We start from the raw sequence: 10902 nt of genomic DNA on the forward strand, positions 1-10902 counted from the left end.
TGCCTCTCAAATGCTGGAACTAAAAGCAGGTGCTACAATATCATATCTGGTGTGGCTGCTATTGGTAAGTACCTCAAAGAACATGTGACTTCTTTTTTTTTTTTTTTTTTTTTGAGACCGGGTTTCTCCCTAGGTGTTCTGGAGCTAGCTCAGTAGATCAGGCTGCCCTTGAACTCACAGAGTGTCCACTAGCCTCTGCTCCTGAGTGCTGGGATTAAAGGCGTGCGCCACCACCAGGAACATGTGACTTCTTAAGGTCTTTTTCTATTTTTTATCAATACAGCAATTGAATCGATAGATTCTAAAACTACTAGTAACATCTTTTCAGGACATTTTAGTCTCTAAGTATTACTCCAAAGATGACTTATTATTTTCAAAGAAAAATGCACACTTGCAATGAAGAATTTCAGAAAATTTACATCTTAGTGAAGGCATCAAATTTACTACAGCTAATAACAGGATCATTGTTAATGCTATATGAGCCTCTAGCTGATGCTGTTGTGTCCTATCTAGGGAGACTATTGCTGTCATGGAAGCATGACCGAAAGCAAGTTGGGGAAGAAAGGGTGTACTTGGCTTCCACTTGCATATCAATGTTCATCATCAAAGAAAGTCAGGACAGGAAATTAAACAGGACAGGAACCTGGACGCAGGAGCTGATGCAGAGGCCACGGAGGGAGGGGTGCTGGCTACTGCCTTGCTTCCCATGACTTGCTCAGTCTGCTTTCTCATAGGCCTCAGGACCACCAGCCCGAGCATGGCACCACCCTCAACTGGCTGGGCCCTCTCCCATCAATTATAGAAAGATGGCCTATAGCCAATCTTATGAAAATATTTATTTAATTGAGGCTCCCTCCTTCCAGATGACATAAAACTAACCAGCAGAAGCGGGAAATTAAGTAACATTAATTCAGATGGTTTATGAGACACGTTTTCTGGACTCTCCAAAAATATTAGTATTAATAAAAGGGGAAAAACAGAAGTAGTCTTTCAGAATCTAGATTAGAGAAGATTTAAAAAGACAACAAAATGAAACCCATAGTTCTTGATTGAATCCTGTCAACACAAACCACTAGAATATTTTGGAGGCAATTTTAGAACATTTATTTGATGTTATTCTATTCTATTAAAATAGTTATAATATTTGAATATGACAATGCTATATGGCTATGCAAGAGAAGGAGAGGGCCCTCTTATTCTTAGAAGATATAAGGAGTATTTAATTGTCAAGTGGTGTGATTGAAATTTCGTTCCTAATGCTGCAGACAAATACATGCCTCTGAGTACTACCTATATATGTTTATAAAAGAATACATACATATAAATGTAAGATGTCATCAATTTACACACCAAGAGTATGTTGGTATTTATCAAGGTTATTTTCAATTTGTAATATTTTTCCAAGTAAAAATTTGGGACAAACTATTAACTCCCCCTTCATTTAATATGACCTTCGCATATCCCAATAGCTACCTCTATCTCACTTTCTATGCCCCTAGTATTCTTCACCTCTCTTAACTGAAGAATATTGGAGTTAAAGGGACATGAAATCAAGAAATGCTTTGGGAAGGCAGGTATATCTGACCTTAGCCTCTAGCGATGGAACAAGCTTTTTCCCACTGAGCACAAAATGGGGGAAAAACTTTCTAGAAATAGGCAATAGCTCAAATGAAGAGCGAGTTCCAGGACAGCCAGGGCTGTTATACAGTGAAACCCTGTCTTGGGAAAAAAACAAAATAATAACAAAACAACACCATCAAAGAAAACCAAAAGTAAATGGTGATAAACACCAGCATGACCTTTATCTATAAACTGTTAACATTTGGCAACATTTGCATATGTGCTTTCTGTTCTAGACACACAAAAGACATACACACACACACACATATATACACACATGTATATATTTGGCTATAGAATTTGACTATGTCAGGAATGAGTCACACAATTTGCTAACAGATAAAGATACACAGGAGACCCTTCCCAGTTGGACAGTAGCAAGCTGAGAGAACCAGAGTAACACCCTGTGGAATTATTTCTATCTGCTGTGAGTTCTTCCAGTCGGTGGTGAGAAGAGAAAATGGAGAGGGAAGCAGGAACACATTACACGTGAGAAAAAGAGGGGCTGGGGATGTATCTCAGTTGGTTGAGTGCTTGCCTGGTTCCCACATTTGTAGAACACAGCATAATGCTGCCTGGAGATAGTTGAGATTGCTGGTGGCTTTCTAGGATGTGCATAGGCTCCGCATAGCCTTTTTTTTTTTCTTGTGGTGTCCTAAGAGAACTTCTGTTTTCCATGGCGAATGTATTAAATTATTGCATCCTTGGTGAAGATACCAGTTCTTAAAAAATTCCTAGTTCCCTTATGCTTTTGTACTTTTGTGCTGTGCGTGTCTTCTCCACTCCCCCACCCCCGCTGTGTGTGTGTGTGTGTGTGTGTGTGTGTGTGTTGGGAACCGAATGCAGGACTTGTGCTTGCTAGGTAAGTCCTCTACCATGGAGCTGTATTGCTCTGCCCTTACAGAATTCCTAAGTCTCAGACCATGAAGGAAAAGGTTTTTCTATGGCATGTGCAGGCTAGAACTAAGCTATTTTCGTTTCTCTGGCCTCTTCATGTAGACGCACAAGTGAAAAAAAGGAACCTGCAGTCAACTTGCTCAAGAGCCTCCTTAGTGCGCAGATCAGCAGTTCTCAACCTGTGGGTCGCGACCCTTCTGGGGGCCACACATCAGATAGCCTGTATATCAGATAGTTACATTATGACACAAAGGTATCAAATTACAGTTAGAAAGTAGCAACGAAATAATCTTGTGGTTGGGGGTTGGTGAGAATAGGAAAGGCCAGGGGAGCTTCTCTGCAGCACACCAGTCCTTACCAACTCAAATCTTCCTTCTACCCCACCTTTCTGGAAGGAAGCATGCATGCCACAGTGCAGAATTATCTTGCTCTTTGCCGCCGAGTTTCTGTGTTCTGGACAGTATGGACAGACTCTGTGAGAATCAAAGAGTCTTTGTCCTGAGGCTCTTCTTGGAAGCCCCCACTGGACTTGCCAACAGCCAGGGTGGGGAAAGAAACCCTAGCATAGGGCTGCTGTAACTGCATGTAATGGTGGCCTGGTCACTTCATCTCTTCAGGCCTTGGTGTCCTCAGAGGGCTGTTGTGAGGGTGGCATGCAATCATTTTGATGGAAATCCTAGACAAGTCATCAGGCCTTCTGGTGGAACAGTCCTCTGGGAACATGATAGATGAAAATGGCCTCGTTTCTCCACGGCCTCCTGTTTCCTCTTTCTCCAGCCCCAGGGTGGCAGCTGTTTCTCTGGCTCTCGTGAACAAAGAAAATGGATTGTCTGCCACCTCGACGTCACTGGACATAAAAAGAGTTGGTAAACAATGAGCGGAAAGGACCTAAGTGAACAATAGGGATGCTTGGGACACCTGAGACAAGAAATAGCTACTGAAGCTACTTTTCCTGACTAAGCCAAGGCTTTGAATTAGTAAGGAAATGGAATCTCTGGATTCCACCACTTAGGTGGCCCAACACAGATGAACAAAACCTGCTGTTTCAATGTAGGGTTTAGCCAGTTTTCCTGAAACAGCTAAGACTAGCTGTTTGCTTATGAAGTGTCTAGGGCGTTCCAGTTGTATTCTCTGGGGATTCTGTCCGCTCTTATATCTTTACCTGGTAAAAACCCGACTCCCACAAGAACCACAGTCCTGGAAAAGAGCATGACTAAGAAAATAAGAAAAGTATTCGCACTATCCTAGAATATAGAAGGAGAACCAATCGGATATGCTAAACCTGCTCCCTTTGTCCCCATAGTTGGAAAGTGAGCTCAGGTCTAGTGGAGCAGATGTATGAGTGACAGCTCATGGTAGAATGCCATCAAATGCAATCCCAGCACCTTGGGAAGCAAATCCACCCTGGGAGATGTGTGTGGACTGCAGAGCTAAAGAACTCTGGGTGCGATTCTTATACACTTCATCTGGGACAGAGACGAGCTGGGAAGATACTGAGGATTTCAATGTGACTCGCATGGTAACAAGGTAATTTGTCACATATTCCTAGATGCTGGCAGAAGACATGAAACTCCTGACTTAATTTCCTGAGAGATAAGGGACTCTCTCATAGCGATAGCACTGGCCAGAATATAAACATTTTCTTAGGTTAATATCCCTTCTCTCCAAGTCCTGTCCCAGTTACTCAAAGACGAAATACCTGAACACACTGGATTTTTTTTTTTGTACTTATTTGTTTTGTTTTTCGAGACAGGGTTTCTCTGTGTAGCTGTGGCTGTCCTGGAACTCACCCTCCTAATTACTGAGTATTGAAATCTTTCATGAGGGCTAGTAACGATGCCTGACTTTTTGCTTGTGCCACGGGGAAGCCTGTCTTCTCGCTATTCACACAGACCTGGCAAAGTGAACTGGAACAATGTCAACCAGAATGCCCTCTCAGATGAAGCTCAGAAACACACAAAACCAGTGGAAGATGAGTCTTAAGAGGCATCATGAGCAAGTTAATTAATCTCTTGGATCCCAATTCTTCTTCATCTCTCAAGCGTGTGTCATAATAGTACTCATCTCTGGGATTGTGGAGATGAAATGAATTCATACACATTAAAGTACTAGACAGTCAAGGATGCTCAACGATCGTTGGTTTTTATCTCCACCCTTACTTTCTTACTACAATTATACAAGGTTATTGGCTCATGTTGCCCGTTCTGTTCTCGTAGTCATTCCCTGTTTCCCAACAAAGAACTCAGTTTATTTTTCACTGTCTGTCCTCACTTATTTGCTCTTTGTCATCTACACCTTGTAAGGCTGGAAGTCTACTTTAATGAATCTGCTAAGTAATGGATCTATCCATCCGTAAACTAAATGGTTAATACAACACATTGCCTCAGATAGTGGTACTGGATGCAGAGAGCAAAACAGACGCTATCACCACTCTCAACGTTATTTGCTCTTTAGTTTGGGGGACAAATAAACAAATCACATGAAATTACTGTCCATCAGGAAAGCAGAACATCGAGAAGAGTGCCCCTACTTTACTAATTTCATATGCACTGTCTCACCAAGCATAAGGTACTGTCCATATAGGGTCACAACTCTCACCACTTTTCCTTGATGGAGTCAATCGTCTCTCCTGGGCCTTAACTAGATGAAAGGGCAGTCTAAACTTGTAGGGCAGCTGAGATGTAGCACTGTCCAAGGAGCGGAGTCCTATTTCTTCTTAACACGGGCAGCAACACTGGCGATGGGAACGAAGGTCAAGGAAATAAGCCTTCTGGAATCTGCTAACGTCTTTAAAGAATAGATCCAGGCAGGCTTTAGGAGAGCTTTATTTTTCCCTGTTCTTTCTTTCCTTCTCTTTCTCCCTTCCTCCATTACTTCCTTTGACAGGATCTCACTATGTAGCTCGGGCTAGCCTCAAATATGTAATTCTCCTGCCTTGCCTTAATCTTCCAAGTGCTGAGATTTCAGACCTGTGCTCCCATACCTGGCTTAGCAGAGTCATTCTTTAAGAGAAAGCAACTTTTCAAATAATTTTGTCTCTTTTTTGTTGTATTTTTCAGACAGGGTTCTCTGTAGCTTTGGAGCCTGTCTTGGAACTCACCTGTCTCTGCCTCCTGAGTGCTGGGGTTAAAGGTGTGTGCCACCATCACCCAGCTAGCCTTTCATTCTTAAGAAACATGTACAGTACCCTCATGTTTTTAAAGATAGATTTTATGTAGCCCAGGCTTCCTTGAACTCACAATTGTTATTCTTCAGCCTCCCATGTGCTTTACAGGCATATGCTACCATGCTGGCCAGTGTCCTCATTTTTCACAGCTTATTAGCCACACAAAACTTCCTCTCATAAAAACTCAGCCTCGCTCCTGGTAGGAAGGACCATGCACTATGAACTGCTAGAATACCCACTTGTCTATTACCACCCTTCCTCTCCAGTTAAGTTTTCCTTCTCAAGTAAGAGTATAAGAACCTTGAAGGCAAGACGTGTACCTTCTAAATCCCTTCTAACCTGTGGTCCTCCATTCCTAGCCAAGTTCGTATCTATTCAATGATAAAAAAAAACCAATCTGTTCCTTAAAAAAACCTGGCTAAGAAAAGAAATGATGCGGTGGAAAAGCACGGTGTTTACCAGCAGAATCTTTTTTTTTTCATTATTTATTTATAAAAATTCCCAGACTTCTTTGGTCAGACCTCCTTATGGTAGCAACAGACACCCTTTCCCCTGAGTCATTTGTGAGCCCAGACAGATTAGTTTCCCTGTTTTCACAGATAGAAAGTTGTGTTAAATTGGGCCAATCACATGCTAGTACAGTACTGCTAGGAATAGCCGCAAAGAAGCAAAGAAACAGTATCCCCACCTCTCGCTTTAATCATTAGCTTGTCTTCTTTCTTGCTCTAATCCCTTTGATCCCGAGTCAGGAAATTTTCCAAGTGTGAGGTCAAAACTTCTTCCACACTTCATCCTGGGAGATGGGCAGGAGGCAGGTGCTGATTGACTTCTAGCAAGGTCTGGGAGAGGGGCGGTTACCTTCCAGCTACTGTCATTTTGGGGGTCCAAGGGAAGAAGCTGGCTCCTTAGGGAGATTAGGGACAGAAGGAGCCTTCAAATATGGTGGCACAGGGACCTTTACAGGCAGCGAAAAGGAAGAAAGCTATGGCAACTTTAAAAATTAGCCTGCTTACTGAGTCTTACTGTTCATTTGTTGGGATTGGAACTAAGCATTTGGGAAGTCAACGCTTTCTAACTTGATTATAGACCAGGGCAGTATCATGGAGAAAGACAGGCTTGGAAAATACACTGAATTTGGATGGAGACATATCAGTATACATAGCCAGGTCCAAATTTAACTACCATCATCTACCCAAAATAAAAGAACCTGGCCAGGCGCGATGACACAGGGCTTTCTTTAATCTCTCAGCACTTGGAAGGTGAAGACAGGTAGATCTCTAGGATTTCAAGGCCAACCTGGTCTAAATAGCAAGCTTCAGGCAGCCAGAGCTACAAAAAGACACCCTGTCTCAAAAAATAAAAATAAAAGAACCTTAAAGTGCGATGGTTACAATAAGTTTTCAGGCTTTCATCTAGTTAAAAATGTGGAAGAAACGTACATAGCAATTTTCTTTACAGTGCTGGGGATGGAACACGGGCTCACACACATACTATGTCAAAGTTCTGCTACTGAGCTGCACCTCCAGCCCTCATAACAATACATTTTAATTGGCTTTATTTAGAACAGTTCTGGGGCAGAGCAAAATGGAGCATAAGTGAAGCTAACACTCTCTGCTTACCTCCGGTTCTTCCCCCCACTACCTATATTCTCCGTCCATCAGAGCAGTGCACTAAGGGCAACTGATGAGCCCACATAGCTATAACCCAAAGCCCATAGTTCACATTTGGATTAACTCTGTGTGACAAATGTATAATGACTACCTGTCCGTCATCATAATGGCATTCACAATAGTTTTGTAATTCTCAAAATCCTCTATAGTCTATGGCTCATTCATTCTTTTTGTACTAACTTGGCAGCCACTGACATTTTTATAGTATCTAGTTTTACCTTTTCTACAATGTCATAAAATTAGAACCATACAGTATGTCACCATTACATATTGTCCAAAAGATACAACATTTTTATAATCCATAGTCATAAGCAATATTGTTCAATATAGAACTGTCATCTATATTTCACTGTAAACAATTTAATAGATACCTGAAAGATGATAATATAAATATGCTAGGCTTATAAGAGCACTAAGAAAATAAAAGTATAAAAAATTTTTCAAAATTAAAATGTTGAATTTAAAATCTACTTGATATAAAAATATCAGTAAAGGAATAATACAGAAACAAAAGAAACAGATGTAATACATATAGACAACAGGAAACAGGTGGTCATAAATCCAACTATACCAGTAATGATATTGAAGCTGGGAGTGGCAGCACATGCCTGGAATCCCAGCACTTGGGAGGCTAACGCAGGACAGCTTACACATCAGGCTTACCTCCAAAATAATGACATAGGTGGTATCAAATAAGCTATCTAACAGGCAGAGGTTTCAAGAATGGATTAAAAGACATATCCAATATACGCTACTTTAAAAACACATTTTAGATTCAAAAATATAAAATATAGGGCTGGAGAGATGGCTCAGTGGTTAAGAGCATTGACTGCTCTTCCAAAGGTCCTGAGTTCAATTCCCAGCAACCACATGATGGCTCACAACCATCTGTAATGAGGTCTGGTGCCCTCTTCTGGCCTGCAGGCATACACACATACAGAATATTGTATACATTATATATATAGTAAAGAAAGGGGAAAGATAAGCAAAAAGCAACCACAAGAAATCTGGGCAAACATAGAAACAGGAAAAGGACATGCTGCTGGGAAGAAGAAAGAGAACAGAGGAAATGGGAGTGGGGCACAAGAGGGGAAAGGGGATGTTTGTGAACAGAATACATTATATACATGTATAAAATTACTAAGGAATAAATAAAATAAAATATTTTTTTAAATAAAGAAAGCAGAACAAGGTAGATTTAAGATAAAAATACTGGAACAAGCCAGGCGGTGGTGGTGCAGGCCTTTAATCCCAGCACTCGGAAGACAGAGGCAAGTGGATCTTTTTGAGTTCAAGGCCAGTCTGGTCTACAAGAGCTAGTTCCAGGACAGGCTCCAAAGCTACAGAGAAACCCTGTCTCAAAAAAAAACATATATATATATATATATATGTGTGTGTGTGTGTGTGTGTGTGTGTTTGAGACATATACTGAACATAAAAGATACACTTTGTAATGAGAAAAGTTCAATCCCACTGTAGTATATAGAAACCAAATGAAAAATCCAGAGTCCTAACCCTCCTCACCCTTCAACAGCTGCTGCTGTCAGTGTTGCACTTGGGGCAACGACTCCAGCGCATAGGAGCTGAGGGAGTGGCCAAGACACCTAAGGCGGTGCTGGTTGCCAGTGACTTCTTTGATGGAAATGTTAACACTACAACCCGGGAGCCACTCAACAAAACTTCCTCTCATCAACTTCATGAAGGTACACAGCACCTCCTTTCAGAATGTCTCCACAAACTCCATTCTGGTGTCGGCCACGTATAGCAGTGTGGAGTGGGCTCTTTGGAGCCTCCATCCAAATTATACAACCTGGACGGATGTCATGGAGAAGCAAGGCTGTCAGACACACACATTTGGGAAAGTAGACTATACTGCAGGTCATCACTCCATCAGTGATTGTGAGGAAATGTGGACAAGAGATGTTGCCGTCTGACTCAGACCAGGGGGCAGGCCTATGGTTAATATTATCTCCTATATAAATAGAACGGACTGACAGGCGGGGACTGGTAGGGTACTTACAAAAGGGTCGATTGGCTAAGACAGGATTCAGTTAACTACACTAAACCATTTGTCCTTTGTGTGGGGTTGAATTGACCACACCCTTACCCTTCGCCATCTCCAGGAGAAAACTTTGGCTCTTCAACATTTCGCACAACCTCTCTATTGGCTTGAAACAGTAGCTTGTGGTGTCATTAAAGTCTCAAAGTGGTTGCCTTTGTCAGAGATGCACCCTGTGGATTATGATTCTTCCTATACAAAAAGGGCTGTTTACCGAAAAGGAAATTAAACATATTAATGTTATAAGTTAATAAACATTACAAATATTCAAAAACTTTGAGTCACATGTCTAAAATTTGAAATATATTATTTCAATCTTTAAAAAAAGAAAAAGAACATTAGAGGGTTTTGTGTTATGCTAGGCATACTGAGAAAGATGCCATGGTAGCTGAGATTATTTTGGCTCTTCAAGTTTTCTTCTCCGGGAAAACTATTGTTATGTACACAGAGATGGCTGAGGAGCAGCAGCAATTCTATAAAGGGAGTACATATGAAGATTGTGCCCATGTTCCACTTTTAATGATGGGACCGGGAATTAAGAGCAACCTACACATACCAAATGTGGTTTCTCTTGGGGATATTTCTCCTACTCAGTTTGGTATTTGCTATTATTACTGGGAGTCCTCGGCCTCAGGCCAGGAGTGAATACTTTCTGTTGCCACCGTCATCAGAACCATCTACAAATGAACATACACCAAAACTTCGGTCTGCCTTGGATTCTGTGTGAATTCCATGGATCCTATGCAAATGTTTCTAGGTACAAACGTTGTGAGTTGGCAGTGGAAGTACATAGCCCACTCTGACGGTGCTCTGGAGGGGTCTCAGCATCTTGATCTTTCCTCAGATCTGGATGAACTAACAATACTGCTACAGAATTCCCAGGAATCACTTATTCTAAGGACCAGAAACTTCATTCTATTATAAACTACCCAGAAGTGTCTTCTTCTGTCCACCGACACAGTAGAGAGCACTTATGATGTGGAAACAAGGTGTAGGACTAAATTATTCAAATGTTATGGCACCTTAGGTGCCATCAAGAGTGGGCAAAAGAACCAAGCCTGAAAACACAATCTACCAGTGGCTTAAAACTCACTCTTCTCTGGTAGCAGTGAACGATAATAAAACAGGGTTCTCGAGGTATGTATAAATATGCTGGTGCATCTTAAACAGAAGCAGCATTCGTAATTGCTAATTTTACTTACTTTAAATATATATATATAGTATAAATTTCATCCACTAACTCAGTTGGTAGAGAAGGGGAACTGTAGGTCGAGGTGGCATAATATTCATTATATCTTAAAACCAGTGATTACAGAACTACATATTTTCAAAAATGATTGCTATAAGACTTTATTGTTACCAATCTCTGCCAGCTTAATAGTGGAAGTTTCTCTGGATAATATATAATGTGAAACATTTTAATAACTGTTGGTTATTATTTATGAATCATGATGCTTCATGAGTTGTATTTGATGGGACTATTTGGTTGT

General features: G+C 41.1%; 1 pseudogene; it reads left to right on the forward strand.

Moving 5' to 3' along the window:
* The first annotated feature begins 3238 nt into the window (after window positions 1–3238).
* LOC130868591 (arylsulfatase K-like) lies at window positions 3239–10518 on the forward strand (annotated as a pseudogene).
* The last annotated feature ends 384 nt before the right edge of the window (window positions 10519–10902 follow it).

This window comes from Chionomys nivalis, chromosome X (assembly GCF_950005125.1).
Source record: "Chionomys nivalis chromosome X, mChiNiv1.1, whole genome shotgun sequence".
Taxonomy (NCBI): Eukaryota; Metazoa; Chordata; class Mammalia; order Rodentia; family Cricetidae; genus Chionomys; species Chionomys nivalis.